The 26,581-nt window shown below is 39.0% G+C and overlaps 1 long non-coding RNA gene across 1 annotated transcript in view; it reads right to left on the bottom strand.

Moving 5' to 3' along the window:
• LOC132342417 (uncharacterized) overlaps positions 1–26,581 on the bottom strand; it is a 36,855-nt gene that overhangs the window by 2,837 nt on the left and 7,437 nt on the right. Inside the window, exon 2 of the long non-coding RNA XR_009490783.1 lies at positions 1,060–1,145. This is a non-coding gene — a long non-coding RNA (uncharacterized lncRNA). The remainder of the gene's footprint in view (positions 1–1,059; positions 1,146–26,581) is intronic.

Here is a 26,581-nt window from a genome sequence, read left to right on the forward strand (position 1 = left end):
GTGCATGCATGTGTATATGTCTGTACTTGAGATATATATGAGAGTAGCTAATATGATTTAATCTTATATGTAGACTTAGAAGACATATGGAGTGAAAAAAAAAAACCTAAGATTTCAAAAGAGATTAGAAATGAGGCTTTTTTTTCTGGTTGTCCTTTGAAACAGGACAACCAAGAGAATTTATTCAAAAAGAAAAGAGGATTAACACTACATGATTTAAGAGCTATGAAGCTGCAGTAAGATAGTGGGGATTATCAAGGAATACACACATATTTTAGTGAAACAGAATACAACATCCAGAAACAGCCCCATAGAAATATAATCAGGTGATTTTTGACAAAGGTATAAAGACAAATAAGTAGAATAAAAAGTGCCTTTAGAAAAAAAAATAGTGGTATAAAATGTAAAGTCTACATGCTAAAAAAATAAACTTTGAATCTATTAAAAAAATAAAATTGGATCACAAACCTAACTATAAATTTATAAAACTTCTGGTAGAAAACTTTGAAGAAAATCTTTGTGACTCTGTGATAGGTAAAATGGTCTTGGATATATTAATTAAACCACCATCTATGTAAGAAAAAAAATTTTTTGGCTTTACTGGATAGAAAAATTTGGCTCTATGAAGTGTCCCATTAAAAGTATAATAAAGCAAACATCAGACTGGGAGTAATATTTGTAATAGACATATTTGAGAAAAGACTTGAAAAAGTATCAAGGATACTTAATTCTCAAAACTCAAGGATAAGAAAGCAAATGACCCAATAAAAACGTGGGCAAAGCATTTGAATAGAAACTCCACCAAAAAAGATTTATGAACAATAAATAAGGACCTGAAAAGGTAGTCAATTTCCATGTCATTAGTCATTAGAGAAAAGTAAATGTTAACTCAGGGTTACACTGCGTGTTAGAAAGACTAAAAAGTAACAAACATAGCAATATCACATTTGTCAAAACACCCAGTTGAAACTACTCAGAGTGGTTTACTGCAAATAAATAAAGAAATTAATTACACAAATTTCCAGTCACCAGTGGCCAAGTCCCAGAAATGCACATTACGTTTCTCTACAGCTTTGCATGTTGGGAGAATTCTCTTCCGCAGAGATGAAAGCCACCTCCCTGAAATGGTGTCCATTGGTCCATTTCTGTTTAAAACAGCCACAAAAATAACATTCAATATCAGGTAAGTTGTCAGCCAACCCTCAACTCTGAGATAGTTGCATCTGTGTTGTTGTAACTTAATCTGGAAGAGTCTATTTTGACTCTTCAGTGCTAGATCTGTTTCTTTGCCCACTTTTGTTATTATAATCAAACATAATGTTGTGCCATCACTGTATAATCATAAGGGACGTGATTTAGGTTATACCTGAATGGTCTACTGGTTTTCCCTACTTTCTTCAATTTAAGTCTGAATTTTGCAATAAGGAGTTCATGATCTGAGCCACAGTCAGCTCCTGATGTTGTTTTTGCTGACTGTATAGAGCTTCTCTTGGATTGCAAAGAATATAATCAATCTCGTTTCAGTATTGACCATCTGGTGATGTCCATGTGTAGAGTCATATCTTGTGTTGTTGGAAGAGGGTGTTTGCTATGACCAGTGCATTCTCTTGCAATGTTTCATTTTGAACTCCAAGGCCAAATTTGACTGTTACTCCAAGTATCTCAACTTCCTACTTTTGCATTCCAGACCCCTATGATGAAAAGGACACTATTTTTCATTAGTTCTAGAAGGTGTTGGAGGTCTTCATATGTTCAACTTCAGCCTCTCCAGCATTAGTAGTTGGGGCACAGACTTGGATTACTGTGATACTGAATGGTTTGCCTTGGAAACGAACAGAGATCACTCTGTTGTGTTTGAGATTGCACCCAAGTACTGCATTTTGGACTCTTTTAATGACTATGAGGGCTACTCCATTCCTTCTAAGGGATTTTTGCCCATAGTAGGAGATGTAATGGTCATTTGAATTAAATTTACCCATTCCGGTCCATTTTAATTCACTGATTCTTAAAATGTCGATGTTCACTCTTTCTATCTTCTGTTTGACCACTTCCAATTTACCTTGATTCACGGACCTAACATTCCAGGTTCCTATGCAATATTGTTCTTTACAGCATTGGACTTTATTTCCATCACCAGTCACATTCACAATTGGGCATTGTTTTTGCTTTGGCTCAGCCTCTTCATTTTTCTGAAGATATTTCTCTACAATTCTCCAGTAGCATATTGGGCACCTACCAACCTGGGGAGTTCATCTTTCAGTGTCAAAACTTTTTGCCTTTTTATAATGTTCATGGGTTTGTCAAGGCAAGCATACTGAAGTGGTTTGCCATTCCCTTCTCGAGTGGACCACGTTTTGTCAAAATTCTGTGGCCCTACACAGCATGGGTCATAGTTTCATTGAGTTAAGACAAGGCTGTGATGCATGTGATCAGTTTGGTTAGTTTTCTGTGATTGTGATTTTCATTCTGTCTGCCCTCTGATGGATAAAGATAAGAGGTTTGTGGGAACTTGCTGATGGGAAATATTGGCTGTGGGGGAATCTGGGTCTTGCTTTGATGGGTTGGGCCATGCTCAGTAAATCTTTAACCCAACTTTCTGATGATGTTTTCGAATTCAACATTGAAAAAACAGAGATCATGGCATCTGGTCTCATCACTCCATGGCAAATTGATGGGGAAACAATGGAAACAGTGACAAACTTTATTTTCTTGGGTTCCAGAATCACTGTAGATGGTGACTGCAGCTATGAATTAAAAGACATTTGCTCCTTGGAAGAAAAGCTATGACCAACCTAGACAGAATGTTAAAAAGCAGAGGTATTACTTTGCCAACAAAGGTCCATATAGTCAAACCTATGGTTTTCCCAGTAGTCATGTATGGATGTGAGAGTTGGACCATAAAGAAAGCTGAGCACTGAAGAATTGATGATTTGAACTGTGGTGCTGGAGAAGACTCTTGAGAGTCCCTTGGACTGCAAAGAGATCCAACCCATCAATCCTAAGGGAAATCAATCCTGAATATTCATTGGAAGGACTGATGCTGAAGCTGAAGCTCCAATACTTTGGCCACCTGATGCAAAAACTAACTCATTGGAAAAGACCCTGATGTTGGAAAGATTGAAGGCAGGATGAGAATGGGATGACAGAGGATGAGATGGTTTGATGGCATCACTGACTCAGTGGGCATGAGTTTGAGCAATTTAAAGGAGTTGGTGATAGACAGGGAAGCCTGACATGCTCCAGTCCATGGGGACACAAAGATTCGGACACAACTGAGCAACTGAACTGAACATAACTGAACTGAATGGCCTGCCTCAGAGAATCCTGCCCTTCTGTCTCACTGTTAAGCTAAAGTGCCTTTGTTCAGAATCTCATCCACCTGTAGATGACAGGAAGGAAGAAATTAACACAGCCCCCTGCCAGAGGCTTTCCATTATAGGAGATACTTAAAACATTAAATGACCTTTTTCCTCTGTTTCATCTCCCTTATCTTTGATCCATGCAAGAACCTGACATCCAGACTGTGACAAGATGGTTATTTGGAGACATTAGTCTACTATTTTGTCTGTCAGCCTCCTTTTTAAATATAATCCTATTCTCTGCCTGAATACCTACTGCCTCAGATTCACTGGCCTTTCATGTGGCAAGCAGAGCCAGCTTGGACTTGCTAACCCTGTGTGTGTGTGTTGGGATTATTTCCTACATCAGCACAATGTAGGGATTTGCTATTTCTTGCTGAGTTACATGCTTTTATGTTCATTTGAAAATGTCTAGAAACATTATTCAAATAAACATCTAGTCTTGATATAAAAATAATTAAAGCAGAAGACTTGGCAGGGCTATTTTGTTTTCATCCTCTTTTTTGTCTTATTGCTCACAAACTAACCAACCATCAAAAAGACACATAGGTACCCAAATTGCACCCCTCTGGGCAAATCTAATTCCATCTGCATTCTGAATATGGCCTCAAGCAGTTAAGAACTCTCCTGCATTATCCCAAAAATCAACAGCAAAGTTTTAATTAAAAAAAAAAACAAACTAATTAATCCCTAAGTAATTTTGGAAATTTTTAACTTCTAAGATAAAAACCAAATGAACTCAGTAAGCCATTTTTGAGAGGCAGGAGGTTGCTGACAATATATCCACCAGGTTAATTAAAAAACAAATATTAAAACTGAAAAGTTGGCTCAATTTACTGATTGCTTAGGAAGTAATACATCCTAGCATATGACATATTTAGGCTTCAATGAGAACTTCGTCTTAGGCCCAAATTTGCAGAAGTAATATATGTATGAGAGAAAATATAAACTACTAGTTTATTTCAAACATCACAGAAGGTATTCATTTTTAAAAAGTGGACCTATTTTTTAATTAAAAAATAAAATATACATGATAAACCTTTGTGAAAGAAAATACGTAGAACAATTTGACATATAACTTTCCTAATCTAAGGAGTTAGATGAAGTTTTTAATTTTCATTCACTCAGGAAATATCATGTTTCAAGGAACTACAAAAGGATTACAAAGATAAATACAATATAGCATTTGCTTTTATGCAAGGGAACTATGGATATTCTATATAGGAAAGATACTTCCATTGACTAAAACATCGAAGCTTTACCATACTGTTACTATTGAAAAGCAATTTGGTATTGCTTGTGTGGCTGAACAGAGAAGGCAATGGCAACCCACTCCAGTACTCTTGCCTGGAAAATCCCATGGATGGAGGAGCCTGGCAGGCTGAAGTTCATGGAGTCACTGAGGGTCGGACACGACTGAGCGACTTCACTTTCACTTTTCACTTTCATGTATTGGAGAAGGAAATGGCAACCCACTCCAGTGTTCTTGCCTGGAGAATCCCAGGGACAGGGGAGCCTGGTGGGTTGTCATCTATGGGGTCGCACAGAGTCAGACACGACTGAAGCGACTTAGCAGAAGCAGCAGCAGTGTGGATGAAACCTAGTAACATACTTGTCAGAGTAAAATTAGTGAGTCAAAGTATTGTATAAATATTTTAAGCATTTTGATGCATAATGCCACAATATCTTCTATAATAACTTTATAATTTCACATTATCACTAATAAAGTCATATCCCCATACACTCACTAAAACTCACTAACATGATGTAGTATAATAATAATAATAAAAAATAAAGAACAGAGCCCATTCATGTGCTTATATTTGATTACCGAAGTTAAATCCTCAACTTCTTGACTTCTTAAAAGCTGTAATTCTAACCACACATTTAACCTTCAGTGTCATCTAAGGGAAGTTTCCAGAATATCTATGGCTTGTCACATTACTCACATTCTGATTCAGTAGTCCTTATGTAGGCTATCTGTGCATCTTTATTTCGGAAAAGGAGCTGGGGCTCATTTAAAAATGGGCCTTCATTTACTTTAACTACTTCCAGAGTTCTGCTCTTAAACATTTACAGGCAAAACCTCTGCATGAGTACAAGCAGGTGAACTGTCAAGGACTCACATAGATAATAAGTCCTACCCAACGGCAAGCTTGACTGATGATTAGTGAAATACAAAAACAAGAAACCACCACTACTGGCTGCTGAGGGAGCTTGAGAAATCATTTCATCCCCTAAAGATTGGGTTTTTTTATCTGCAACTTCTAAAACGTATACTCAGAGGACACAAGCCAGGACATATTTTGATGCTGATAAAGCAAACACTGTCACCGCCACCTTCCTGCTCACTCCCTGTGAAGCCTGGGGAAGGTTCCTGAGCCAGCATTAATATCTGGGGCCCTGATTGGTCAGATACAGTTCCCTGAGTAAGTCCCTCTTTGGGGTTTTATTGTCTCCGATAACTGCATGAATTTAAGAACATTATTAACTTAAATCGGAGAAGGCAATGGCAACCCACTCCAGTACTCTTGCTTAGAAAATCCCATGGATGGAGGAGCCTGGTGGGCTGCAGTCCATGGGGTCGCTAAGAGTCGGACAGGACTGAGCGACTTCAGTTTCATTTTTCACTTTCATGCATTGGAGAATAAAATGGCAACCCACTCCAGTGTTCTTGCCTGGAGAATACCAGGGAGGGGGAAGCCTGGTGGGCTGCCGTATGTGGGGTCACACAGAGTTATAATGCTGCTGGTAAAAATACCAGTGCATTTCTGCTCATTGAAAGAGACACCAGCTATTTTTTTTTTATGGTGATCAATCTTTAAATTGTCATTTATATCAAGTGATCTGTTTGATCAAATGAGATAAACTAGTTCATAATAATATTTGTGCCAAGAAGTTATACTTTCCTGTGGATGAGCTGAATTTCTTAGAAATCTCAGTGATGAAGTTGGAGTTCTGTTCAGAGAGCAGAAAATGAATGAAAAAGAAGCAACAAAGATATTGCACACTAACTTGCTATTAGTTGTGTTTTGTTTTCAGACAGATTGTGAAAGCTAGAGCCTGTGGCATCCTCTCACTAGTTCCGAATCCAAACTCATCTAAAAGTGATAAATCCTATTTTTGAGACAGAAGGCAGCCCCTCAAACATGATCTCTGACAAAATATCTCTCAGGTCACCTGGGCTTTTGCTTTGAGATGTTTTCTGTGACATTTCCTCTTCCCAGACCTAACGGTGGCCCCACTGTCTATCGACGTGAGTGCTGGGGAATTGATTGGTTAGAGGAAATCTTCCCCCCTAGTGAAACCAAGCAGGATGCTGTGGGGCTCCTGGGCATCAAAGCCTCTTTGCTCCCAGTTTCTTGTTTGTAGGGAAGAGTCTCCAGCCTCAGCGACCTTCCCTGAGTTCCAAAGTGCAGGTTCAAATAGTTGCTAGTCAGGGAAGAGAGAGAATGTAAAGACAAGGAAGGAGCACCCAGGAAACACGAATGCAGTCTTGGGGCAGGGTCCTAGTTACTCCTCAAGAGATACATATAACAACATCTTTGTGTTCTTCTGCAGAACTATAACTCCCAACAGATGGAAGATGTTAACTACTTGATGAAGCAGTCTTCATTCCAGAAAGAAGGTCACAGTTTGATAATCTGGAGAACCACAGAAGCTCATAGGAAGACCAGATGAGGCCAGACCTTGCACCCTCTGATTCCTATCAGCAACTTCACCTTTGAACCATTGCTGTGAAACTGCTCACCAAATCCCTCTGGGTTGAGACACACAGTTTTGAGGACATTAGCCCTCTCTGCCCTCCTTTGCCTGGCAAAGCGATAAAGCTATTTTTTTTTTTTTTTTTAGACTTCACCTATCTTCTGCCTCTGAGATTTGATTAGGCAAAGGAGCAGAGGCTAAGATTCACCATCACAAACACCAAAGCAAACAATCCAGAGTGTGTCTCTGTTGAGAAATCGCCAATCAAGGGCAGTGCATGTTTTAGATTCTGCCTTTCCCTGCCCTGATGTCTCTATGGCCCTTGTTCCATGGTGGCTTGTGTGATCTCTGTTGCTGTGCACTAAAGTCAAGGCCTCTGTCTTCATAAATTAACCACATTTCCAAGTAAGTTCAGACGCGTCTTCTGTTAGCTCTATATCTAAATTTAGCAGCTCTCACTGCTGGTGGACTCCTGCTGGCACTTTCACAAAGACAGGAGAGTTGCTTTCACTTTGTTTTTCTCCAAGTTGTGTGGCCACCAAGGATATCCTGTCATCTTTCATTTGTTCAACACTTGACTTACAGCAGCACTTGTGCCTGTAGCAAAGCACTATTCCATTCAACAAAGCACTCACTCCTACCTCAGGCCAATTTGCTTTTACTCATCTACCATGGTGAGATGCCGGTGTATCTTAAAGAGGGTTTTGAATAGCTTCTTCAGGTTGTAAAAGTTTGTTCCAGGAAATAATAAATGGACTGGAAACCAGAGAACCCGTTAAGGCTTCAACTCTTGCTTAAGATATTTCCCATCTAAGAGTGAGAGATGATTTACCATCCCAGCATTTTCTTTTCTTACTAATAAGATTTTATCTCTGTTTCAATTTGGGGTGTGGTTAGGGAAAGAAAGCTTGACTGTGTGTGCAACAATTCTACCCTGGTTGGTAAGTGATCCCATGTTGACTCATCTTGCCGGACTCACTCAAGCTCTAGCTCTGAAATCGACTAAATGTTTAACTTGGAGTGATTTTTTGTTTTGTTCTGTTTTTAGTGCAACTAAGCCTCAATTTCCTTATTTGTAAAAGGGTCATAATTTTAATACGACTCTTTGACACAGTTGCCGAAATGATAACACAAGGTAACTGATTCATAGATGTGTGTGCTTAGTCACTCAGACGTGTCAGACTCTTTCCAACCCCATGTACTGTAGCCCACCAGGGTCCTCTGTCCATGGGGATTCTCCAGGCAAGAATATTAGAGTGGGTTGCCATGCCCTCCTCCAGGGGATCTTCCCAAACCAGGAATCAAACCAGGGTCTCATGCATTGCAGGTGTATTCTTTACCAGCTGAGCTATCAGAGATTCACAGATTATTGGAATTATACATAACAATTTCATGTACCTGATTAAAACTCTTAAAATAGATTACCATTAATTTTTGATAAGATGCAAGATCCTTAGTAGTGCTTTAAAAGTGCTTTAAAAAGGCTTTGAATATTTTGATCTTCTCACTTCACATTAAATTCCTCCTTGTTATTCTGCCTTCCTCTCTCTTGGCATCTGTCTCAATGTAAATAACCTCTGTAAAACATTAATAAGTGTTCCTAGAGTCCTCAATTACTTTTCCTAAACTCCTTCTTACTGGTAAACATCATAGCAGAATTTCTTTTCCATGGATTGCCAAAGCAACATCTCCCACCTCACACTTTGCTCTGCAATGTGATGATGCCTCTCCTCCATAAGAAAAAGAGTCTGTCTTCTTGTTTAAAACCAAAACAAACAAACAAACAAACAAAATCTATTAGGAACAACTGTGCTTGCCTTGACCAACAAAATAGAGTGGAAATGGATACTTTACTTATTTCAGGTGTATCCTTAACTGGCTTAGCAACTTCTATATTCTGTTCCAGGACATTTGTAAATATGGTGCTTTTACCATATTCTGAGCCAAGTCATCATGCTGTGACGAGCCCAAGCCTCCTGGATGCAATGATTGACAGCTGATGTTCCAGTCTCCTAGCAATGAGAGTAATCTACGTTGGATGAACAGATCAGGTGAGCCTTTCACTGACTCTAACCTGCCAGTGTTGAATGGCAACTGCAATTAAGGACTCAGATCAAGAGCTGTACATGGGATAGCAATCTGAAAGCCAATTATGTTACTCATGTAAGTTTTAGAGTGTTTTTCTCTGTAGTATCAAATACTCAGAGCAGGTTTTGGTGAAGTTTTATGTTTTAGCTTATTGATTTGATTTAGTAGCTGAATTTCTAGAGCCATACTTGTAAGCTTCCTTTGTGACACAATTCCTTATTTTGTTTGGCCTTTGGATTCTTTTCCTCTCACATGCAGTTCACCTTCTGTGTACAATTTCAGGAAGTCCATATACCCTCCAAATCTCATTCATTAAATCTTCCTAGACAACCAAAAACCTTACCTTAAAAGATTCTGGTTCAGAACATTTAAATTTCTTTCTTTTTTTAAGTGTTTATTAAATTTGTTACAATACGGCTTCTTTTTTATGGTTTGGTTTTTTGGCCTCCAGGAATAAGGGATCCTAGCTCCCCAACCAGGAACCAAACCTGCATCCCTTGCATTAGAATGTGAACCACTGGATAGCCAAGGAACACCCTTAACTTCCTTTCTAATGGCCTCCTCTCATTGATATCCTCAATCATGTTTGTCTAATAACAGTGCAACTTAGTACAGAATAGGAAAGAGACAGAAAAAGGTATAATAGCTACAGACTGAAGAAATTGGTGAAGCGAACACCTAGGATGTATATCACCCATTACATAATGAAATCAGGCTTAAAAGGAATAGAGTTATTTTAAGTCTAATCTTGAAAAGCTGTTTATCTATTCAGTTTTTAGTTTATTTGTGTATTTATTCACTACCTTCTCACTTGTCATTTAGTAAATATGGATGGAGCTCCAGTTAAGTGCTTGGCCTTGTGCAGAGAAATGCACACTAGAAATGAATGAAAAACTTTTTTTTTTTTTTTCCCTCAAGATGTTCACAGCCTAGTTGGAAACACAGATAGGCAAAACAAAACAAACAGTGGAATTTCTTTAGAACAGGAGTAAAAGTGTATCAGGGAGCATCTTCTTTTGTCATTTATGACCTACATTTGAAGATGAATGTGAGTTTTCAAGGAAGGAAATAAAAGTTAATGACAATTAGAAAAAAGTAGGAGATAACAGCTGTCAGTTTTGAAAAGATTAGAATTGTTGAATAATTCAATGTGAATGTAAGGTGTAGCTGGAGATAATCCTGGTTGTGTAATCAAGGCCAGGTTATAGCACGTTAGGGGGTTTATTTATGAATATATGAGCCATGCCTGTAGGGCCACCCAAGATGGACAGGTCATGGTGGAGAGTTCTGACAAAATGTGGTCCACTGAGGAGGGAATGGCAAACCATTTCAGTATTCTTGCATCGAGAATTCAATGAACAATAATGAAAAGGAAAAAAGATATGACATTGAAAGATGAACTTCCCAGGTCAGTAGGTGCCCAATATGATACTGGAGAAGAGTGGAGAAATGACTCCAGAAAGAATGAAGAGACGGAGCCAAAGCAAAAACAACAACCAGTTGTGGATGTAACTGGTGATGTAAGTAAAATCTGATGCTATAAAGAACAATATTGCATAGGAACCTGGAATGTTAGGTCCATGAATTAAGGTAAGTTGGAAGTGGTCAAACAGAAGATGGCAAAAGTGAACATCAACATTTTAGGAATAAGTTAACAAAAATGGGCCAGAATGGGTGAATTTAATTTAGATGACCATTATATCTACTACTGTAGGCAATAATCCCACAGAAGAAATGGAGTAACCCTCACAGTCAATAAAAGAGTCTTAAATGTAGTACTTGGGTGCAATCTCAAAAATGACAGAATTATTTCTGTTCATTTCCAAGGCAAACCACTCAATATCACAGTAATCCATGTCTATGCCCCAAACACTAATGCCAAAGAAGCTGAAGTTGAATGGTTCTATGATGACCTCCAAACCTTCTAGAACTAACACACACACACAAAAACATGTCCTTTTCAACAAAGGAAACTGGAAGGCAAAAGTATGAAGCCAAGAGTTATCTGGAATAACAGTCAAGTTTGGCCTTGGAGTACAAAATGAAGCAGGGCAAAGGCTAACAGAGTTTTGCCAAGAGAACTCATTGGTCATAGTAAACACCCGCTTCCAACAACACAAGAGACAACTCTATGCACGAACATCACCAGATGGTTAATACCGAAATCAGATTGATTATATTCTTTGCATCCAGTGTTGGAGAAGCTCTATTCAGGCAGCAAAAACAATACTGGGAGCTGACTGGGACTCAGATTATAAAGTCTTTATTGCAAAATTAAGGCTTAAATTGAAGAAATTAGAGAAAACCACTAGACAATTTAGGTATGACCTAAAACAAATCCCTACAATTATACAGTGGAAGTGACCAATAGATTCAGGGGACTAGATCTGATAGACATAGTGCCTGAAGAATGGATGGAGGTTCGTGACATTGTACAGGAGACAGTGACCAAAACTATCCCCAAGAAAAATAAATGCAAAAAGGCAAAATGGCTGTCTCAGCAGGCCTTACAAATGGTTGCCTCAGGAAGCTTGAGAAAAGAAAGGAAGGTAAAGGTGAGGGACATAAGGAAAGATATATCCACCTAAATGCAGAGTTCCAAAGAATAGCAAGGAGAGATAAGAAAGTCTTCCTCAGTGATCAATGCAAAGAAATAGAGGAAAACAACAGAATGCGAAAGACTAGGGATTTCTTCAAGAAAATTAAAGATGCCAAGGGAACATTTCATGCAAAGATGGGCTTGATAAAGGACAGAAATGGTATGGACCTAACAGAAGCAGAAGATATTAAGAAGAGGGGGCAAGAATACACAGAAGAACTGTACAAAAAAGATCTTCACGACCCAGATAATCACGATGGTGTGATCACTGACCTAGAGCCAGACATCCTGGAATGTGAAGTCAAGTGGACCTTAGAAAGCATCACTACGAACAAAGCTAGTGGAGGTGATGGAATTCCAGTTGAGCTATTTCAAATCCTGAAAGATGATGCTGTGAAAGTTCTGCACTCAATATGCCAACAAATTTGGAAACCTCAACAGTGGCCACAGGACTAGGTAAGGTCCATTTTCATTTCAATCCCAAAGGAAGGCAATGGCAAAGAATGTTAAAACTTACTGCACAATTGTACTCATTTCACAGGCCAGTAAGGTAATGCTCAAAATTCTCCAAGGCAGGCTTCAGCAATACATGAATCGTGAACTTCCTGATGTTCAAGCTGGTTTTAGAAAAGGTAGAGGAATCAGAGATAAAATTGCCAACATCCTTTGAATCAAAGAAAAAGCAAGAAAGTTCCAGAGAAACAACTACTTCTGCTTTATTGACTATGTCAAAGCCTTTGACTGCGTGAATCACAACAAACCTTGGAAAATTCTTCAACAGATGGGAATACCAGACCACCTTACTTGCCTCCTGTGAAATCTGTATGCAATTCAAGAAGCAACAGTTAGAACTGGACATGGAACAACAGACTGGTTCCAAATAGGAAAAGGAGTATGTCAAGGCTGCATATTGTTACCCTGCTTATTTAACTTATATGCAGAGTACATCATGAGAAACGCTGGGCTGCATGAAGCACAAGCTGGAATCAAAATTGCCGGGAGAAATCTCAATAACCTCAGATATGCAGATGACACCACACTTATGGCAGAAAGTGAAGAGGAACTGAAGTGCCTTTTGATGAAAGTGAAAGAGAAGAGTGAAAAAGATGACTTGAAACTCAACATTCAAAAAATGAAGATCATGGCATCCGGTCCCATCACTTCATGGGAAATAGATGGGGAAACAGTGGAAACAGTGTCAGACTTTCTTTTTTTGGGCTCCAAAATCACTGCAGATGGTGAACGCAGCCATGAAATTAAAAGAAGCTTACTCCTTGGAAAGAAAGTTATGACCAACCTAGATAGCATATTCAAAAGCAAAGACATTACTTTGCCAACAAAGGTCCATCTAGTCAAGGCTATGGTTTTTCCAGTGGTCATGTATGGATGTGAGAGTTGGACTGTGAAGAAGGATGAGCACCAAAGAATTGATGCTTTTGAACTGTGGTGCTGAAGAAGACTCTTGATAGCCCCTTGGACTGCAAGGAGATCCAACCAGTCCATTCTGAAGATCAGCCCTGGGATTTCTTTGGAAGGAATGATGCTAAAGCTGAAACTCCAGTACTTTGGCCACCTCATGTGAAGAGTTGACTCATTGGAAAAGACTCTGATGCTGGGAGGGATTGGGGGCAGGAGGAGAAGGGGACGACAGAATATGAAATGGCTGGATGGCATCACTGACTTGATGGACGTGAGTCTGAGTGAACTCTGGGAGTTGGTGATGGACAAGGAGGTCTGGCGTGCTGCGATTCAAGGGGTCACAAAGAGTCGGACACAACAGAGCAATTGAACTGACTGAACTGAACGACTTCATTTTCACTTTTCACTTTCATGCATTGGAGAAGGAAATGGCAACCCACTCCAGTGTTCTTGCCTGGAGAATCCCAGGGATGGGGGAGCCTGGTGGGCTGCCATCTATGAGGTCACACAGAGTCTGAAACGACTGAAGTGACTTAGCAGCAGCAGCAGGAAGAAATTCCATCATATTAAGACTAAGAAATACTGGACCTAATATTGCATAAAATTGAGGAAAATGCCAAAGGGCTAAAGGAGAAAAAAAATCCAAGAAAAAAAAAGGTCAAATATTTGAAATTCAGGAATGATACAAAGAGTGATAACTGAATATTTAGAAGTCATTGGTTACATTTTTCCAGAAAGGGTTATTCAGTGGTGGGAACAAATGTCAAATAATACATTAAACAATGAATAGGCAGGGAGGGAATGGAGAGAATGAATACAAACTGGTTTTCAATGAAATTGGGTTGAAAGGAGACATGCCTGGAAATGAATTCAAGTCAATATGTATATGTATTTATTGTATATATTATCAAACTTAAGGCATCATTGTTTGAATCTGTCACCATTGTCTTATGTGTTAATAAAAATCGAATAAATACCTTGCTAATGAAACTATAATACAATATCATCTTATAACACAGAGTGTTATTAAATATTTATTTCACTGTGGTATGTATGCCAAGAAGAAAATACAAGCCAAAGACCAGCAATGACAACTACTGTACATTATTCTTATTGCCTACCTATCCACCTAGTGGATGGTGACAACATCAAGAAGAGATGGAAAGAATATACAAAAGAACTGTATAAAAAAGTTCTTAATGAAATGGATTACTATGATTGTGTGGTTAGTCATCCAGAGCTAGACATTCTGGAGTGTAAAGTCAAGTGGCCTTAAGAAGTACCGCTACTAATAAAGCTAGTGGATATGATGAAATTACAGAACTATTTAAATCCCTAAAGGAGGATTCCATCAAGGTTTTGCATTCACTATGTTAGCAAATCTGGAAGACCTAGAAGTGGCCACGGGACTGGAAAAGGTCAATCCTCACCCCAATTCCCAGGAAAGGTAGTACCAGAGAACTTGCTAACCATGGGACAGTTATACTCATTTCCCATGCCAGTAAGGCCTTGCTTAAAAGCTCACATGCTAGGCTGTGGCATTATGCAAACCAAGAACTTCCAGATGTTCAAGGTGGGTTTAGAAAAGGAAGAGCAACTAGAGATCAAATTGTCAACATTTGCTGGATTACAGAAAAAGTGAGGGAATTTCAGAAAAACATCTGTCTCTGTTTCATAGACTATGCTATAGCCTTTGACTAGGTAGATCACGACAAACTGTGGAAAGCTCTTAGAGAGATAGGAATTCCATATCATCTTATCTGTCTCTTGAGAAACCTGTATGTGGGTCAAGAAGCAACAGTTAGAACCCTGTATGGAACAACTGACTGATTCAAGATTGAGACAGGAGTACAACAAGGCTGCCTCCTGTCACTCTGTGTGTTTAATGTATATGCTGAGCACATCAGGAGAAATGCCTGGCTGGATGAGTTGCAAGCTGGAATCAAGACAGGCGGGAGAAACATCAACAACCTCAGATATGCAGATGATACCACAATAATGGCAGAAAGCAAAGAAGAACTAGAACCTTTTGATGAGCTTGAAGGAGGAGAGTGAAAGAGCCAGCTTAAGACTAAGTATTAAAAAAAAAAAAACTAGGATCATGGCATCTGGCCCCATCACTGCATGGCAAATTCAAAGGGGAAAAGGTAGAAGTAGTGACAGATTTCCTCTTCTTGGGCTCCAAAATCACTGTGGATGGCGACTGCAGCCATGAAATCAGAAGACAATTGCTTCTTCTCAGGAAAGCAATGACAAACCTAGACAGTGTGCTGAAAAGCAGTGACATTACTCTGCTGACAAAGATCCATACAGTCAAGGCTATGGTCTTCCCAGTGGTCACGTACTGTGAGAGTTGGACTGTAAAGAAGTCAGAACACCAGAGAAGTGATGCCTTTGAACTGTGGTACTGGAGAAGACTCCTGAAAGTCCCTTAGACAGCAAGGAGATCAAAGCAGTCAATCTTAAGGGAGATCAACCCTGAATATTCACTAGAAGGACTAATGTTGAAGCTGAAGCTACAGTATTCTGGGCATCTGATGTGAATAGATGACTCATTGGAAAAGTCCCTGATGCTAAGAAAGATCAAGGGCAAAACGAGAAGAGGGCATCAGAGGATGAAATGACTGGATGGCATTACAGATGCAAATAACATGAACTTGGGCAGACTCTGAGAGTTGGTGAGGGATAGGGAGGCCTGGTGTGCTGCAATCCACAGGGTCAGAAAGAGTCAGGCACCACTGGAAGACTGAACAACAACAACATATCCACCAGCAAATATAAGCCTCCACCAATGATAAGAAGCATTAAAATATCAGAAAGGATATAATGTGGGAAATTATGTGTCTTAGGGTCAATAAAAGTGATATAATACATACAGGTGTGTACAAATGAATGTGTGTGTGTGTGTGTATAATGTACATTCTCAGAAGTTAAAAGGGAGAATTAAAGTAAATATTAACAACCTACATATTCCTATAAGTGTAAACATAAATATATATTATTAACTGATTCTCTTTATTAAACCTAATACTGTGATCAATATTTAGTATTAATATACATTTGTCTTGGACTGCAAGGAGATCCAGCCAGTCCATTCTGAAGGAGATCAGCCCTGGGATTTCTTTGGAAGGAATGATGCTAAAGCTGAAACTCCAGTACTTTGGCCAACTCATGTGAAGAGTTGACTCATTGGAAAAGACTCTGGTGCTGGGAGGGATTGGGGGCAAGAGGAGAAGGGGACGACAGAGGATGAGATGGCTGGATGGTATCACTGACTCGATGGACATGAGTCTCAGTGAATTCCAGGAGTTGGTGATGGACAGGGAGGACTGGCGTGCTGTGATTCATGGGGTTGCAAAGAGTCGGACACGACCAAGTGACTGATCTGATCTGATACATTTCAGGGCAGCTCAGTTCAGTTCAGTTGTTCACTTGTGTCTGACTCTGCGATCCCATGAATCACAGCACGCCAGGCCTCCCTGTCCATCACCGACTCTGGAAGTTCACTCAAACTCATGTCCATCGAGTCAGTGATGCCATCCACCCATCTCATCTTCTGTCATTCCCTTCTCCTCCTGCCCTCAATCCCTCCCAGCATCAGGGTCTTTTCCGATAAGTCAACACTTCACATGAGGTGGCCAAAGTATTGGAGTTTCAGCCTCAGCATCAGTCCTTCCAATGAACACCCAGGACTGATTGTAGGATGGACTGGTTGGATCTCCTTGCAGTCCAAGGGACTCACACGAGTCTTCTCCAGCACCACAGTTCAAAAGCATCAATCCTTCGGTGCTCAGATTTCTTCACAGTCCAACTCTCACAACCATACATGAAGACTGGAAAAACCATAGCCTTGACTAGACGGACCTTTGTGGGCAAAGTAATATCTCTGCTTTATAACATGCTATCTAGGTTGGTCATAACTTTCCTTCCAAGGAGTAAGCATCTTCTAATTTTACGGCTGCAATCACTATCTGCAGTAATGAGCCCTTAGACATGGACAAAGAATATTGAGGTTTTCATCTGATTTTGGAAACATGAAGTACATTCAGAAAAATGTGGAGTAATACTTTTAAAGGTGAAACACATTTCAAGGACTTCTGAAATCTCTGTCATCGCAGATGAGAAATTAATAAGAGCTTTAATATTAGCTTTTTTGTAAAACTCAAACTGCACCAGGTTTTCAAGCCTGCTGTGATGGAGCATTTTTTTTTTTTTTTAATAAGAGGTGTTTTAGGTTACCCTTTTTGCATCAAAAAGAACATCCATTAGTGTTACACACTTTTCCTTTATCATTTCTTGGTTTTCAAAGCTGACATTATGAAAGAAGTTACTAGAAAAAAATTGAAAAATTTAGTTGTTTGATATGAATCACCAAAATTTAGAAGTTTGACTCTTGCTAATGAGTTAAATAATTACACCTCTCAGGGAATGAAAAATGACCTTCTTAAAGTTTTCTTTCTCAACCAAAAGTAATATGTAAAGATATTGAATGACTCATAGAACTGATAATGAGTTCCTTTATTTTTCTCCACTGCTAAATTCAAAGCTATAATTTTATTTAAAATGGGGCTTACCATATCTAGATTAGTCCATTTTTATCACATAATTATTGATTTTGACTGAAATTACTGAGAAGACATATACTACAAATTTTTTTCATGTGATATTAAGTACAAAATGTGACATGAGTGATCAAAACTGTGAAAAATCTTAAGCAGTCAGCAAAGGAAAGAGGTTCTATCTAAATATCATGTTTCTTTAATATTATTACAAACAATCAAGATACAGGTTAGTGTGCATACAGTTAAGTATAGTTGTGAAAAATGAGAGTGAGATTAATGAAGTAAGCAAGATTACAGCAGAGGAAAACCTGGAATTATTAAAGTCTAAACCTATCCTATACCTAATTAAAATAATTATAACCAAAACAACAAGCACAGTAACAACAGAATTATTATGATTATATAGAATATATATGTATATACATAGTAGAATTTATATAACTCTAGATGTATTAGAGTTAAACATATATTTAAAATCAGGACTTAAAACACTGATCAGAATTTGTAAAAAGAATCTAAATAGCATTATCTAAATCCCAGGTTACGGAATGGAATGGGATAAAAAAAAAAAAAGCCAGTTGCATAAATAAATAGGAATAAACTTGGCTTGATTAGCTCAAGTTACTTAGGGTCAAAATGGATATTCATTTAAGTAGAAGTAACTAAGTTTTCCAATAGCATATTTGTTATATAAAACCATTGTCTTTGTTAAATTGACACACATGCTCTTTCTAGCACCTAAGCAACATCCTCCATAAATTTCTTCCTCTTTTCTCTCCATGTTGTTTCCTTATTAAAAAAAAAGAAAAAGAAAAGAAAATCTTCCCCTGACCGTGGTATTCCATCTAGTTCTGGACCCGTTAAATTCCTCCTCTTTATTATAAAACTTCTCAAAACAGTTGCTATGGACTGTAACCCATCAGGCTTCTCTGCCCATGGAATTCTCCAGGCAAGAATACAGGAATGGGTAGCCATGCCCTCCTCCAGGGGATCTTCTCAACCCAGGGATCAAACCCAGGTCTCCTGCATTGCACGTGGATTCTTTACCACTGAGCCACCAGGGAAACCCCTTCTGTCTCTATAGATTTACCTATTCTGAATAACTTATATACTATGTGGTCTTCTGTGACTAGCTACTTTTACTAAACATCATGGTTTCAAGATTCATCCATACTGTAACTTGTATCATTACCCCATCACTTTTTGTGGCTAAATAATACTCCACTGCATGGATATACTGTATTTTGTTTATCCATTTGTCAGCTTATGAAATTCAGGTTGTTTCCACCTTTTGGCTATTATGAATAAGGCTAATTTTTGTGTGGACATGTATTTTAGTTTCTCTCAGGTATCTACAAAAGTTTATAATTTCTGGGTAATAAGGTAACTCCAGTATTCTTGCCTGGAGAATTCCATGGACAGAGGGGCCTAGCAGGCTGTGGGATCTTTGCCACTGGGTGGCAAAGAGTCAGACATAAATAAGCGACTATCACTTACTCAAGGTAACATATGGTAATGCTTCACAAGTCACTATATTGTTTTCAAATATGGCTACACTATTTTATAGTCCCACCAGCAGACTATAAGGAGTTTGATACTGCTCATTCTTGCTAACATTTATTGCCTGACTTTTTGATTATAGCCATACTAGTGAGTATAAAGTGAAAATTCATTGTGGTTTCAGTCTGCATTTCCCTGATGGCTAAAGAATCTTTTCATGTGTTTATTGGTCAATCACATAACTTCTTTATAGAAATATCTATTCAGATCTCTCACCTAATTTTTAATTGGGTTGTTTTCTTATTATTGAACTGTAAACATTCTGTATATCCTACTCAAAAGTACCTCATCATACATTTAATTTTCAAATAACTTATTGTATCTTTTCACTTCCTTTGATAGTTTCCTATGAAGTAGATATGTTTTTTATTTTTTCATGAAGTCGAATTAAATTTGTTTTCTTTTGTTGCTTATACTTTTGGTGTCACATCTAAAAATCTTTTGTGAAATCTGAGGTCACAGAAAACTATCCCTATATTTTCTTCTAAAAGTTTTGTAGTTTCAATTTTAATTTTTAGATGTTGAATCTACTTTTAGATAAACTATGTACATAGCATGAGGTAAGAGTCCAATTTTATTACTTTGGATGTGACTATCCAGTTGCCCCAGCATCATTTGTTGAAAAGACTATTCTTTCTCAGTTGAATGCTGCTGACACCTTTGCTGAAAATCAACTGACTGTAGATACAAAGTTTTATTTCTGGACTCTCAATTCTATTCAACTGATCTATGTGTTTATGTGAGTACCACATTGTTTTGGCTACTATGGCTTGTAATAAGATCTGAAACTGGGAGGTATGACTCTAACAACTTTTATTTTTAAAGACTGATTTGGCTTTTTAAGTCTCCTGCCACGTGAATTTTAGACTGTGTCAATTTCTGTAGTACAGCCAGCTGGGATTCTGATAGAAATTGTGTTCAATCTTTAGACAAATTTGGTGAGTATTACAATCATACGTATAGTAATTCATGAATTCAGTGAACATTTTCCACTATTTGAATCATTTTTAGTTTCTTTCAACACTACTTCATATTCTTCAATGAGTATGTTTTGAAGTTTATTGATTAAATTATTTATATTTTTGATGCTATTATAACTGATATTGCTTTCTTAATTCTATTTTGATTTTTCATTGCAAGTGTGTAAAAATACAATTGATCATGTACCTGCAAAATTGCTCAACTTGCTTATTATTTTCCCGTGTTTAGTGCATTCCTTAATAGTAGTAGTAGTAGTAGTCACTCGGTCATGTCCAACTCTTTGTGACCCCATAGACTGCATCCCACCAGGCTCCTCTGTCCATGGGATTCTGCAGGCAAGAATACTGGAATGGATTGTCATTTCCTTCTCCAGGAGATCTTCTCAACCCAGGGATTCAACCCAGGTCTCCTGCATTGCAAGCAGATTCTTTACCATCTGAGCTACAGGAAAGAATACAGGGCTACATAAAGTGCATTCCTTAGGGTTGTCTATATACAAGATTATATTGTCTATGAATAGAGATTGTTTTCAGTCTTCCTTTTCAATCTGGATTCCTTTAATTCCTTCTTTTCTTGACTAATTGCTCTGGGTAGATTTCTAGTAGACAACCTCATCTTGTTCCTGGTCTTTAGCTGGTAATTTGTTGTTAAATTACTGATTCTTTAATTGAAAATTTTCAACTTTGAACCCATTCCTGGAAACAGACCCTCTCCTCTAAAGTGCCTTGACATCAACCTCTTTACCTATGGAGTAGGAAGGATAATGTGTGGATCCCAGCATTCCTGACCCTCTTCTTCCTCCTTTGGGTACCATTTGGGCTCCCACTAGTTTGTTCATCTGAGATGAGTTCTCCATCACTGAAAAACATTCTAGACCATCTTCACTGAGGCCACAGTGCCCATGAAAGCCACCTTGGTTGTCTCTTGATTCTATAATTAGGTAGCGGGAACAGCAGGTGATAAGACTATTAGCCATAGTCAGATTTCCATATTCTCATGCAGTTCCTACTGGTTATCAAACCCAATTAAATCTCCTTATGAGGTCAGTTCTATCTGTCAACAACACAACCAAAATCCTAACACAAATATGAACACAGAAAAGGCAGCTACAGCCAAAATAGCAAACCTAATAAAAAAAAAATAACAACAGTAACAACAACAAAAAATAGATAAAAATTATAGTTAGGGACTCTCTCCTGGACCATCTGAGCAAGGATCTTCCCAAAGCAATATCTGGGTCTGGTTTTTCAAACATGAGGTCTCAACAGAGGAGATGGATAAGCTCTCGAGGCCAGGTACCTGGTCACTACAGGCGACACTGCTTGGGTCCTCATGATGATCCTATGACTAGTAAGACTGCTATTCCCTCTGACCCATCCCATGAATCTGAAGATGCATCAGGTGCCTTACCAACTTTGATCCAGGTCTTTGGAGCTTTAAAAAATAAAACAAAACAGAAAAAACAAAATAGTACTAGAGATTAGGCCAAGGTCCATCTGTTCCCAGGAGAACAGAAGGTTCTATACAAGGCTTAGAGTCCAAAGGGGGTTAAGGAAGAATCACAACTTCTGGAATAGGAGCTGAGACCACCATGTCTGGGACCACTGTCCAACCCTGACTATAGGTGGGTCCCCTAGGACCTCTAAAAACCCCTATTGCTACATGTCCTGCTCCTGAATGAACTGGTCTATTATCTATATGTTTTCTTGCTCACTTTTGACCAGAGTCCCTGACAGGAAGCATTGCAATTAGGGCTACCCCCGTGGGGCATATGGAAGACCATGTACCCATTCTACTACCTGTACCTGTACCTAGTGTAGTTGTCTCTCAAAAACAATGCTTGTTGCATGTGTCTTTTTGAATTATGGTTTTCTCTGGGTATATGCCTGGTAATGGGATAGCTGGGTCATATGGTAGTTCTATTTTTAATTGTTTAAGGAAACTCTATACTGTTCTCCATAGTGGCTGCACCAATTTACATCCTCACCAATGGAGCATGAGGATTCCCTTTTCTCCACACCCGTCCAGCATTTACTCTTCATAGATTTTTTGAGGCTGGCGATTCAGATCTATGTGAGGTAACACCTCATTGCCATTTTGATTGCATTTTTCTAATAATTAGTGATGTTGAGCATCTTTTCATCCATTTGTTAGCCATCCATAGGTGATCTAAATGGGAAGAAAACTGGAAAAAGAGAGGCTATATGTGTGTGTGTGTGTGTATGTGTGTATGTGTATATATATATATATATATATATGATTCACTCTGAAGCATTGTAAAAAATTAATACAAAATTGTAAAGCAACTATTGTTTTTAGTCGCCCAGTCATGTCTGACTCTTTGCAACCCCATGGAGCCTGCCAAGCTTCTCTGTCAATGAGATTCTCCAGGCAAGAACACAAGAACACTGGAGTGGATTTTCATTTCCTTCTCCGGGGGTTCTTCCTGACTCAGGGATTGAACACAAGTCTCCTGCACTGCAAGCGGATTCTTTACCACTAAGCCACCTGTGAAGCCGAAAAGCATCTACACTTCAATAAAAATTAATTTTAAAAAGAAAGAAAGAAAATAAATAGCTAAAAAAATACTGGCTGCCTGAGGGAGAAAAATTAAACAGCTGCCCCCATTGCTGAGCCCAAGGAAGTCAAAGCCCTCTCTGAGACTTTCTCTATTCAGCAGCCCCATCTTGCCTTTGTGGAAGGCCCCAGGCATCTGGAGAATCACCTTGGGTAATAAATGGCTCAAACCTGTAGTTTAGCAGTTGAGTCTGCAGTGTTTCCTGGACATTGTAATCACTACATGTTATAGCCCAAGCTGAAGGTACTTGGTAAGTGATATTGCAAAGGCACTTTTAAGCATTCCTTTCCACTGGGATATTGAGGATATCTTGCTTTCAAATGGAATGGGTTACATCATTAGTGTTCTTCCATAAGAATGCCTAAATTCCTGGGCTCTCTACCACCAATAGGTAGGTCATGGCTTGGAACAAGTCTCAGTCTTAGAGGAAGAACTTTGCATGATAAAGATGACATCTTCCTGGTGGGCCTACAGCTGGACACTGTCTTATGCTGAACTCCTGAATTTTCCAGCCTAATGACCTTAGATGGTAGAGTCTCCCTGCAATGCAGGAGACTTGGGTTCAATCCTGGGGTCAGGAAAATCCCCTGAAGGGAATGGCTATCCATTCCAGTATACTTCCCTGGAGAATTCCATGGACAGAGATTATAGTTCATGCGGGCACAGAGTCAGGCATGATTGAGTGATTAATGACCTCAGACCAGTTCAGTTCAGTTCAGTCGCTCAGTCGTGTCCGACTCTTTGTGACCCCGTGGACTGCAGCATGCCAGGCCTCCGTGTCCATCACCAACTCGCAGTTTACCCAAACTCATGTCCATTGAGTTGGTGATGCCATCCAGCCATCTCATCCTCTGTAGTCCCTTTCTCCTCCTGCCTGCAATCACTCCCAGCATTAGGGTATTTTCCAATATGTAAACTCTTCACATGAGGTGGCCAAAGTATTGGAGTTTCAGCTTCAGCATCAGTCCTTCCAATGAACACCCAGAACTGATTGGTAGGATGGACTGGTTGGATCTTCTTGCAGTCCAAGGGACTCTCAAGAGTCTTCTGCAACACCACAGTTCAAAAGCATCAATTTATCGGCACTCAGCTTTTTTCACAATCCAACTTTCATATCCATACATGACCACTGGAAAAACCATACCCTTGACTAGACAGACCTTTGTTGGCAAAGTAATGTCTTTGCTTTTGAATATGCTATCTAGGTTGGTCATAACTTTCCTTCCAAGGAGTAAGCATTTATTAATTTCATGGCTGCAATCACCATCTGCAGTGATTTTGGAGCCCCCCAAAATAAAGTCTGACTCTGTTTCCACTGTTTCCCCATCTATTTCCCATGAAGTGATGGGACTACATGCCATGATCTTAGGTTTCTGAATGTTGAGCTTTAAGCCAACAATTTCACTCTCCTCTTTCACTTTCATCAAGAGGCTTTTTAGTTCCTCTTCACTTTCTGCCATAAGGGTGGTGTCATCTGCATATCTCAGGTTATTGATATTTCTCCCAGCAATCTTGATTCCAGCTTGTGCTTCCTCCAGCCCAGCGTTTCTCATGATGTACTCTGTATATAAGTTAAATAAGCAGGGTGACAATATGCAGCCTTGACATACTCCTTTTCCTATTTGGAACCAGTCTGTTTTTCCATGTCGTTCTAACTGTTGCTTCCTGACTTGAATATAGTATTCTTGCCTTGAGAATCCCATGAACAGTATGAAAAGGCAAAATGATAGGATACTGAAAGTAGAACTCCCCAGGTCAGTAGGTGCCCAATATGCTACTGGAGATCAGTGGAGAAATAACTCCAGAAAGAATGAAGGGATGGAGCCAAAGCAAAAACAATACCCAGCTGTGGATGTGACTGGTGATAGAAGCAAGGTCCGATGCTGTAAAGGGCAATATTGCATAGGGACCTGGAATGTTAGGTCCATGAATCAAGGCAAATTGGAATCTGTCAAACAGGAAACGGCAAGAGTGAATGTCAACATTCTAGGAATAAGTGAACTAAAATGGACTGGAATGGGTGAATTTAACTCAGATGACCATTATAGCTACTGCTGTGGCAGGAATCCCTTAGAAGAAATAGAGTAGCCATCAAGGTCAACAAAAGAGTTCGAAATGCAGTACTTGGATGCAATCTCAAAAATGACAGAATGATCTCTGTTTGTTTCAAAGGCCAAACCATTCAATATCACAGTAATCCAAGCCTATGCCCCAAGTAGTAACACTGAAGAAGCTGAAACTGAATGGTTCTATGAAGACCTACAAGACCTTCTAGAAATAAAACCCAAAAAAGATGTCCTTTCATTATAGGGGGCTGGAATGCAAAAGTAGGAAGTCAAGAAACATCTGGAGTAACAGGCAAATTTGGCCTTGGAGTTTGGAATGAAGTAGGGTGAAGGCTAATAGAGTTTTGCCAAGAGAACACTCTGGTTATAGCAAACACCCTCTTCCAACAACACAAGAGAAGACTGTACATGGACATCACCAGATGGTCAAAACCGAAATCAGATTAATTATATTCTTTGCAGCCAAAGATGGAGAAGCTCTAAACAGTCAGCAAAAACAAGACTGGGAGCTGACTGTGGCTCAGATCATGAAATCCTCATTACCAAATTCAGACTGAAATTGAAGAAAGTAGGGAAAACCACTAGACCATTCAGGTATGACCTAAATCAAATCCTTTAATATAAAACAGTGGAAGTGAGAAATAGATTTAAGGGACTAGATCTGATAGAGTGTCTGATGAACTATAGACGGAGGTTCATGACATTGTACAGGAGACAGGAATCAAGACCATCCCCAAGAATAAGAAATGCAAAAAAGCAAAACGGCTGTCTGAGGAGTCCTTACAAATAGCTGTGACAAGAAGAGAAGAAAAATGCAAAGGAGAAAAGGAAAGATATAAGCATCTGAATGCAGAGTTCCAAAGAATAGCAAGGAGAGAAAAGAAAGCCTTCCTCAGCTATCAATGCAAGGAAATAGAAGAAAATAACAGAATGGGAAAGACTAGAGATCTCTTCAAGAAAATTAGAGATACCAAGGGAACATTTCATGCAAAGATGTGCTTGATAAAGGACAGAAATGGTATGGACCTATCAGAAGCAGAAGATATTAAGAAGAGATGACAAGAATATTCAGAAGAACTGTACAAAAAAGATCTTCACGACCCAGATAATCATGATGGTGTGATCACTCAACTAGAGCCAGACATCGTGGAATGTGAAGTCAAGTGGGCCTTAGAAAGCATCACTATGAACAAAGCTAGTGGAGGTAATGAAGTTCCAGGTGAACTATTTCAAATCCTGAAAGATGATGCTGTGAAAGTGCTGCACTCAGTATGCCAGCAAATTTGGAAAACTCAGCAGTGGCCACAGGACTGGAAAAGGTCAGTTTTCATTCCAATCCCAAAGAATGGCAATGCCAAAGAACGCTAAATCTACCACACAATTGCACTCATCTCACACACTTGTAAAGTAATGACCTCATCTAACCCTAATTACTTACCCAATTTCCCATATCTAAGTATCATAATATTGGGGGTTAGGAGTTCAACAAATTAATTTGTGAGGATATATTTAGTCCACAATACATTATACCCCTATCTTCTATTCATCTTTCCCTGATATCTTTCTTCACCTTACTGGAAACACTTGTGACTCAAGGAATTTCATACTTCTCTCATCTGCCTGGAAATGTATTCCAAATATCTTCCCATTTTCCACTATTGAAA

The sequence above is a fragment of the Bos taurus genome, chromosome 16, assembly GCF_002263795.3.
Source record: "Bos taurus isolate L1 Dominette 01449 registration number 42190680 breed Hereford chromosome 16, ARS-UCD2.0, whole genome shotgun sequence".
Taxonomy (NCBI): Eukaryota; Metazoa; Chordata; class Mammalia; order Artiodactyla; family Bovidae; genus Bos; species Bos taurus.